The following is a 9,123-nucleotide window of genomic DNA, read 5'->3' on the forward strand; positions in this document are numbered from 1 at the left end:
GTTAGAGAACTTTTGAAAACTTTTGCACTAAACTGAAAATTAAACTTCATTATTTTCATCAGAACTTGTTTTCGACTTGCGTTTTTTCTTGAAAATTAATGAGACACCACTTAGCAGAATTCTATGTGGTTACGTTACTGAAAACAAAAAGTATGCATGATCCAGAATTAATTTTCAAATACATGTTTCAATGCAACGTTCTTCTACGTGGGTTATACCGACACATCGCTAAGTGCTTTGCATCATCAAATACTCGATGAGTAGCCGGCCGGAGTGGCCGTGCGGTTCTAGGCGCTACAGTCTGGAGCCGAGCGACCCCTACGGTCGCAGGTTCGAATCCTGCCTCGGGCATGGATGTGTGTGATGTCCTTAGGTTAGTTAGGTTTAAGTAGTTCTAAGTTCTAGGGGACTGATGACCTCAGAAGTTAAGTCGCATAGTGCTCAGAGCCATTTGAACCATTTTGAACTCGATGACTATAATCTGGGTAATTTGCACGCTGTGCGTGCGTCCAGACACATATACAGTCATAAGTTTAACATTTGTCTTCTTGCGTTAAACCTTTAACGCATGATTATCCATCTTAATGAGTAGACTATAACAACATTTAAAATTTTTAAATTCGGTAAGTAATAATGGGAAATATTGATATTCAAATTTTTGTTGCATCTGGAAGCCGCTAGGTAGACAACCTGCAAGAGGAACCGTGCACCATGACCTTCTGAACCATTTAGTAATGCAGATATTGTGTTCGATATCAATGATCAACTTGGCAGCTACCTCAAGAGCACATGTCTGTTGGCTGTTTGTCAAATGCTCGACTGTTGTGTCCGCAACCTTGTCATTCCATGCGGCCGGCATTTCCTCTAGATCATATACTAGGGCTTTTACCGGTCTCTGTCCTAATGGCCCCACACTTCTTCCGCTTCACCTGTGAGTAAACTCCCCCTACTATACAACAGATAGGTTTGCCGCTTTCGATGTGAGCATGGCTGCGACTTAAGACAATGCGTTGCAAGAGCGGATGCAAGAGGAGGGTGGCTGTTCAAAGGGGTAACGACCCACGCAAAAAGTAAAAGCATTGTACTAGCCACTGGTGTAAACAGGTTACTAGGATTACATTAAACATTTTCTTTTTATTCTTACTAAAATCGTAAACCAGAGCAATTTAAATATGCTTATGGCGATATGTTCTATTTGTGGTATGGAGAGGATAGGATGAAGGAGAGGAAAGAGAGAGAGAGAGAAAGACAGTAAAATGCGCTAAAATCAAAATTCCACAATCGCGAACGACAACACACTTGTAAATTCCGGTAGGCTTTTCGTATTTAAAAAAGAAAGAAAATGTCCCATAAAGAATGTATAGTATGAAATAAATCTGCGCTAATAACCGTTTGAGCTCCGAAATAAAATTCTGCGAGCACTACCCACTCGTCACCTCAATACACAGTTCTACCTGTTACGCAACATCCCTTTAATAATTTGGCCACTGCGCGCAACAGAAGAGCCATCACATTGATAGAGCATCTTAGAGTATCCATGATTATATTTCTTAAATGAGGGTCGCCAATTATGGCAGAAGCTGTAGGAAGTTGGGTTAATAAATGTAAGTCGATATTGCAATACTAATCATTTATTCATATTTAAAATCAACACGCAATCTTATACCAGTGTGACGTTTGAAAAACAAAAACATAGAAAGTTAATATGATATACCGAACTTAATTATTTCGATTAGGATCGTTAGGGCGACTGAAAATAGAAGAAAATTGCAGTTTCTCTTCTGAAAAGTATTTTCAAATAAATTAGAGAAGAGACATAATGAACTTCGCGTTTAAGATGCACAAAGAATCAGTTAAATTTCCACTGCTCAGAGTGCAGACCGTGAAATATGAAACTGACATCAGGTGCTGCAGCAAAAAGCGACACTTATATCTTCAAACTGCAAATGTCAAACGGCTCTGAGCACTATGGGACTTAACATCTGAGGTCATCAGTCCCCTAGACTTAGAACTACTTAAACCTAACCAACCTAAGGACATCACGCACATCCATACCCGAGGCAGGATTCGAACCTGCGACCGTGGCGGTCGCGCGGTTTCGGACTGCAGCGCCTAGAACCGCTCGGCCACTCCGGCCGGCACTGCAAATTCCAACATGGGACAAAGGCCAGGAAGCGAATCATCGGAATGTCTCTTTAAATATTCCTTTTAAATACCCCAGCTCTCCAGCTCTTGTCATGAGTTGATCACTGGGATCAATGGCATTCCCAGTAATAGCACACGATACCACGATTACAGTGCTGTAGTGAATCTAAGTCCTAGATGATCCAGCTCAGTCTATGAACTAGTCAAAGATGTACTTGAGATAATGGCCTTCACATTCTCACACCTACTCTCTACTGAAGGAGGAACTAACTGTCTTTCATCAGCACCACACCGCAGGTTGCTGCCAGCACTTCGATAGCCAACTGTATCCGTGAAAATGAAAGTGTGCTACTCAATACGCTTTGGCGAATTGAATACGCATTGTCTCGGTTTTGCCAATAGTGACCTCTGAGGTCACCATGTGATTCTCGTGTGCCACATGTTTTCTATGAGGTGATTAAAGGGCTGTATATGCGAGAAAGAGCTTTACCCAGGTCTTTTTGATGGCTGATGGGACTCCATCGTGTTCTGAAACAGCATGTTATCATGCTCTGTAGAATTCACCACTGGTGAGGCCCTGCTATCCGCTTCATTCGGGGGGGGGGGGGGGGGGGGGAGGGGTACCATACATGCGAGAAATGTACACACCAGACCATCTTTTTGCATTTGGGATTAAGATGAAGTCTGGTTCAATGCAACTTCTAAATATCGCGCTTGTGGTTGCAGTCAACAACATGACACCGATGTTGTGATGGGAAGGATCGATAACGTCAAGAAATCGAAAACTTTGTTGTTGAGGACCAACAGAAATTGATTGAGGATCCGACAACCAAGGACTGTTACTAGAGCAGCCTAGCATTTAAGCTGTACCGTATGGAAGCATTCTGGCACGCTGTAGTAAACTCTCGGATGTGTACGTAATACTTCCTTTTTCTTCAGTTGAAAAAGGTGGCTTAATTGGTATTTGAAACGAGAGGCATTAGAAACACTACACGTTACTATCAAGATTCTGTGACATCAGATCTTAACTAAGCCGTCCTCCTCCTTCGAAACGTCGCATAACATTGGCGGTTATTCTCTCTCTCTCTCTCTCTCTCTCTCTCTCTCTCTACATGTGTGTGGTGTGTGTGTGAGTCTGTACTAACACCCTCCCCTCTCCGACTAAACTATAAGATAATATATGGATAATATATGGACGGCGTGATTGTAGTTAACCATCATTTACAATTGATGTTAATTTCAGGTTTATATGTAATCCACGTTTACTTGTAGTAAAAATAAGCGTATGATTTTTTTCTCTGTTACAACACAAGTTAGAGAACTTTTGAAAACTTTAGCACTAAACTGAAAATTAAACTTCATTATTTTAATCAGAACTTGTTTTCGACTTGCGTTTTTTCTTGAAAATTAATGAGACACCTCTTAGCAGAATTCTATGTGGTTATGTTACTGAAAACAAAAAGTATGCATGATCCAGAATTAATTTTCAAATACATGTTTCAATGCAACGTTCTTTTTCTGTGTAACAAATAATCAAGTGACAAACTTTGCCCAAATTCCCATATTAGAGGCAGCTGGAAGCAAATGGAAAGCAGAAACGTGGTTTCTGTTGTGAGGTCTTTATTTTTTTGGTCGGCCTTGCACTGGTCTTTGACGAACATTTCCCGTGTCTTGGCGGCGACGCCATAGCATTGAAATGATAATCTTTTGTGATCGTGATAAACATATTTTTGTTCAAAAATGTGTGTGAAATCTTATGGGAATTAACTGCTAAGGTCATCAGTCCCTAAGCTTACACACTACTTAACCTAAATTATCCTAAGGACAAACACACACACCCATTCCCGAGGGAGTACTCGAACCTCCGTCGGGACCAGCCGCACAGTCCATGATTGCAGCGCCTGAGACCGCTCGGCTAATCACGCGCGGCAAACATTTTTGACAGACATTTTAGACGTGGAAACAACATTATGACACTTGACATAAACGTTATGTGTGTGTGCGTGCATGCCTCGAGACACATGCTGCGACAACCCTCACCGCAGCATTTAGCCAACCCGCATGTGTGACGTCATAAAATGGGCCGCATGCAATCTATACATCATTTCTGAAAATGTAGAAGCAAGTGTTTGGAAATTGTGGTTCGAAAATCTCTGTTGTACGAAACGATTCACTAACTGTCAGAAAACGAAGTACTAGGAGGAAGACACAAGACAATGGCTGCAACGAAAGTATTTCTCTTTAGAAATGTGTAACATATTTTTTGTAGCGTTGACAATATGGAGGATAATTATCCGACTTGGATTTTAATTGCAGTAATAATTTTACGCTCATCTGAGTTTGACCATACAGACTGTTCGCAATCGCATATATTCTTAGCGCATATTTTGACAAGATGTGAAGCAAAAGTAGTGTCTGTCGCATTTTCTGTGAAATCTCATTGATTAGGTGGCTCGGTTTAGTCTTAAGTCGAGAACTGATGGATTAGTTTTCCTTGATATAGGTCAGTTGTCGGGGGCAGACTCGGTGTTGAGTGTTGTGGACCGAGTTTGTCACGCTGCTCGCTTAAGAGTAGGAAACTATAGGGTGACGTCAGGTATAATCTCAGCGCCAGTAATTAGAAATAATCATACGAGAAGTCCTGTCAAGAGGCAGGGACAAAGGAGCTACCAGTGAGAGTGACCACATTTGAGTCGAAGGCCAATCATTCTACACGTCAGGCATGACTGGCTGAAAAATGGAAACCTTTCGTTTCGGGTGCTGTTCAAAGATTTCGAAGTCTGGTTGTTCGTCGGCAGCCCATATACTAGTTAAGATGCGGATAGTCAGCTCTAGGGGTGAAAGTGCTGTTGATACGGTTACTGACTTCTGGTATTGGAAATCTTTCGAAAATTCCCGTGCACGGAGGTAGACTAATGATCAGTTTCCAAAGACGTAATTGTCACCTTTGACTGTTAAATTTTCATTAGTTACGATCTCAACGATTGCCCTTTGAGCCTGTGGCCACTTTGCAGTGGATTCATTATTTCGTGTTTTAGCCCCTATCAATATTAAGTGTGAATTAGATCCACTTGAAAATGGCGGAAGGGGTGAAATTATAATCCCGCAGGCTGGAAAACAAAGTAATTTGAACAGTCAAAGGTAACGACAAAGTCTTTCGAAAAAGTTGTATGTGACGTGAACCCCATCCAAGACAAAGGTAATTAGTTTTTTATGAATTTGTAGGCGAGTTTTGCGGTGATTGGTCGATACAGGAGGCTTCGTTTCGATAGTAGAACTTTTGTAACACAATAAACTGGTAGCCAAGATCGCAGGAATTCTTTTTATTCCATGATTACCGATTTCGGCGAAAGTAAAGCCGCCATCATCGGATCTTACAAGTAGAACTTTTAATTTGCACGTGAAGGTGCTGACGGAAAGGCAGATTTGGCGAGTTTTAATTAAAAATAATAAATTATATTTGATTCCTTTGAAACTTGAAGTGTTCTGATATTGAAGTAAATCTCGACATACGCAGTTTTAAATTGTTACTCTGTTCTGTCTTTTGTGGAAATTTCTCCGGAAGATTCAAGTACCCAGATGGGACCGATTACTGACTATTTTTAGTTGTTAAATTGCTATGAGAATTTTTCCTTGGGTTTTGACCTTCTCTCGCTAGGCAAAGTGAGGCTGGTTACCTGTACGAAGACAGTTTTGACGCATCAGCGCCGAGAACTGTACGGGCCGCACCGCTAAACGTTTCCTTGCTAATCAGCACATCGTAGAATTTGTCATCGCTAGTTGTGTATGTATCTCTGTCGCGCTGTGACGAAGCATCAAGTTGAACGATCTTCAAGTGAAGCATCAAGTGTAGGATCATTAACTGAAATACCCGAATGCTGAGTTCAGTCTCAACTCGCCAACACACACTCTAAGGGGGTGGGAGGGCAACCCACCACGAAGGAGTTCTCCAGCTATCCGAATGGGAAGAAATACAGATAGACGTGATGTAAATGTACGGACAAATTATTACAAATACAGAAAAAGTTGGATGATTTATTCAACAGAAAAGAGCTTCACAAATTGAACAAGTCAATAAGGGGCTGGTCCACCTCTGGCTATTATGCAAGCAGTTGTTCGGCTTGGCATTAATTGACAGATTTTTTGGATGGCCTCCTGCGGGATATCTGCCAAATTCCGTCCAATTGGTGTGTTAGATTGCAAAATCCAGAGCTGGTTGGAGGGCTCTGGTCATAATACTCCAAGCGTTTTCAACTGGGAAGAGATCCGGCAACCTTGCAGGTCATGGTATGGTTTGGCAAGCACGAAGAAAAGCAGGAGAAACTCTCGCCGTGTTCGGGCGGCCATTATCTTGCTGAAATGTAAGCCCAGAATAGCTTGCAGCAGAAAATCTCGCTGTGTGTGGGCGGGCATTATCTTGCTGAAATGTAAGCCCAGAATGGCTTGCAGTAGATAATCTCGCCGTGTGCGGGCGGGTATTATCTTGCTGAAATGTAAGCCCAGAACAGCTTGCCATGAAGAGCAAAGAAACTGGGCGTCGAAAATCGTCGAGATATTCCTGTACTGAAACAGTGGCGTGGATGAGAAGCAGACGGGTCCTGCTATAAAATAAAATGGTATCCCAGATCATCACTCCTGATTGTCGGGGGACGACAGCCAGATATGTATCCCACCGCTGCCCGTGGCGTCTCCAGACAAATCTTCGCTAATTATTGGGGCTCATGTCGAAGAGGAACTCATCGCTGAAAGGCCGAATGTGTCAGACACAACCGCAAACGGGCTTTCTGGTGAACAGAGGTGTTCGGCGCAAGGGGTGCTAAGAGCTCAGTCCCCTTTCTGTGAGCCGCACATCAATGGGCATTGTGGTCACGGGAGCACAGTCACACGTCGGATCGATGATAATGATGAAGCCGTGACCCATGAGTGCCTCTCTGACGACAGCTCGGCCCTCTCATTTTGTCGTCTCCCTAAGTCAGTGGTTCCCAACTTAGGGTAATTAACCCTGAGAGGTATAGTGAAATTGTCTAGGGGTTGTTGTTGTTGTGGTCTTCAGTCCTGAGACTGGTTTGATGCAGCTCTTCATGCTACTCTATCCTGTGCAAGCTTCTTCATCTCCCAGTACCTGCTGCAACCTACATCCTTCTGAATCTGTTCAGTGTACTCATCTCTTGGTCTCCCTCTACGATTTTTACCCTCCACGCTGCCCTCCAAAACTAAATTGGTGATTCCTCGATGTCTCAGAACATGTCCTACCAACAGATCCCTTCTCCTAGTCAAGTTGTGCCAGAAGCTCCTCTTCTCCCCAATTCTATTCAATACCTCCTCTCTAGTTATGTGATCAACCCATCTAATCTTCAGCATTCTTCTGTAGCACCACATTTCGAAAGCTTCTATTCTCTTCTTGTCTAAACTATTTATCGTCCACGTTTCACTTTCTACGGGTAAAACTAAACAATTTGATTCTGTTCCAATCACGAAACTAAATTATCTTTAAAAAATATTTAAGTTATCAATATTTACTTTTTCTCAGTTAGGAGCATTGTGCAGTCACATAGTCCAGCCACTACACACATACATTGTGCATTGTGCCGTACATCGATGATGGTAAAAGTGAGACATATACGGAACAAATGGTAAACATCTCAAGAAAAGGTTTTCTCCAATTTGTTGATAGTACCTGCTGTAGCCCAGAAATTGCTTCATCACTCGCGTCGAAACAGCTAAATGAAGTAATTGATAGGTCTACAACTTTGCTTCCGCCGTTTTTTCTCGAAGTTCGGCGCTTTATTGTGAAAAACTTACAAAAAAATTATGATTCATAATATTGCCCTTCGCTGGCCACTACATTCTCCCATCTTTCGGATAGCATACGAATCCCGTGGCGGAAGAACTGGGCGTCTTTTGTGGGGATCCATGAATCGATTCAATTTTGCACTTGTTCATATGATTGGAAGTGCTGGTCAACCAGACTGTATGCCACTGATCGAAAAAGGTGTTAGTCAGAGACAGCAACGTATGGAGAATACGGTGGGAGGGACAGGACTTCTCATTTCAACGTTTCCATGAAGAACGCAGGGAAAACATATTTTTCATTTACTACTCTCACTGCGAATAGTTAGGTTTCTTATCTGAGAAGGAGTCGTGGGTAGCTCTTGCCACGCACCACGAATTCCTTCGTCATTGATTCTAGTTCACCCCCCTCCCCCCTCACCAACACACATACAAACTAGAAATCATTCATCTTTCATCATTTTAAAAATAAAACTCCTTCAGTCTACAGTTTAGTTAGGTGCTAAAGTTGCTCATATGTGGGGTAAGGGCAAGGGTACTGGCTAATGTCTGATTGCACTCAGGGGTAATGGTCTAAGAAAGGTTGGGAACTACTGCTCTAGGTCGACGTGATGAAATTGTGTTCGACTAACGTTCACCCATTCCTGCGAACATCGTCGAATAGTGCCATCGCTGCTATTAAAATGTCGAGAGATTCATCGGTTACTCCAACCTACTTCTTCGGGCCCCCCTACACGTCCCTGACATCTGAGTATATTGATCCCGCGCCTGTCTTCGAGGCATAGTTACTGTCGAAATGAGTACACGAAATGAAATTCTCAAAGAAAAATTGGCTCTGAGCACTATGGGACTTAACTTCTAAGGTCATCAGTCCCCTAGAACTTAGAACTACTTAAACCTAACTAACCTAAGGACATCATACACATCCATGCCCGAGGCAGGTTTCGAACCTGCGACCGTAGCGCCTTTAACCGCTTGGCCACACCGGGCGGCGAAATTCTCAAAGACGTTATGCCCTGTTATCGACATGACCCTTGTTTACTATCCTTGTCAGCTGCGCAACAAAACTGCATCGCAGCGTCACACATTCATCCACCGGGCGCCAAAGTTGTAATTTTTCATTTTCCGCCTATACCATTATGAATATAAGTTTGTCAAGTATTTGCATAATTCATACGTTGTGCGTCG

Source organism: Schistocerca americana, chromosome 6, assembly GCF_021461395.2.
Source record: "Schistocerca americana isolate TAMUIC-IGC-003095 chromosome 6, iqSchAmer2.1, whole genome shotgun sequence".
In the NCBI taxonomy this organism is placed as follows: Eukaryota; Metazoa; Arthropoda; class Insecta; order Orthoptera; family Acrididae; genus Schistocerca; species Schistocerca americana.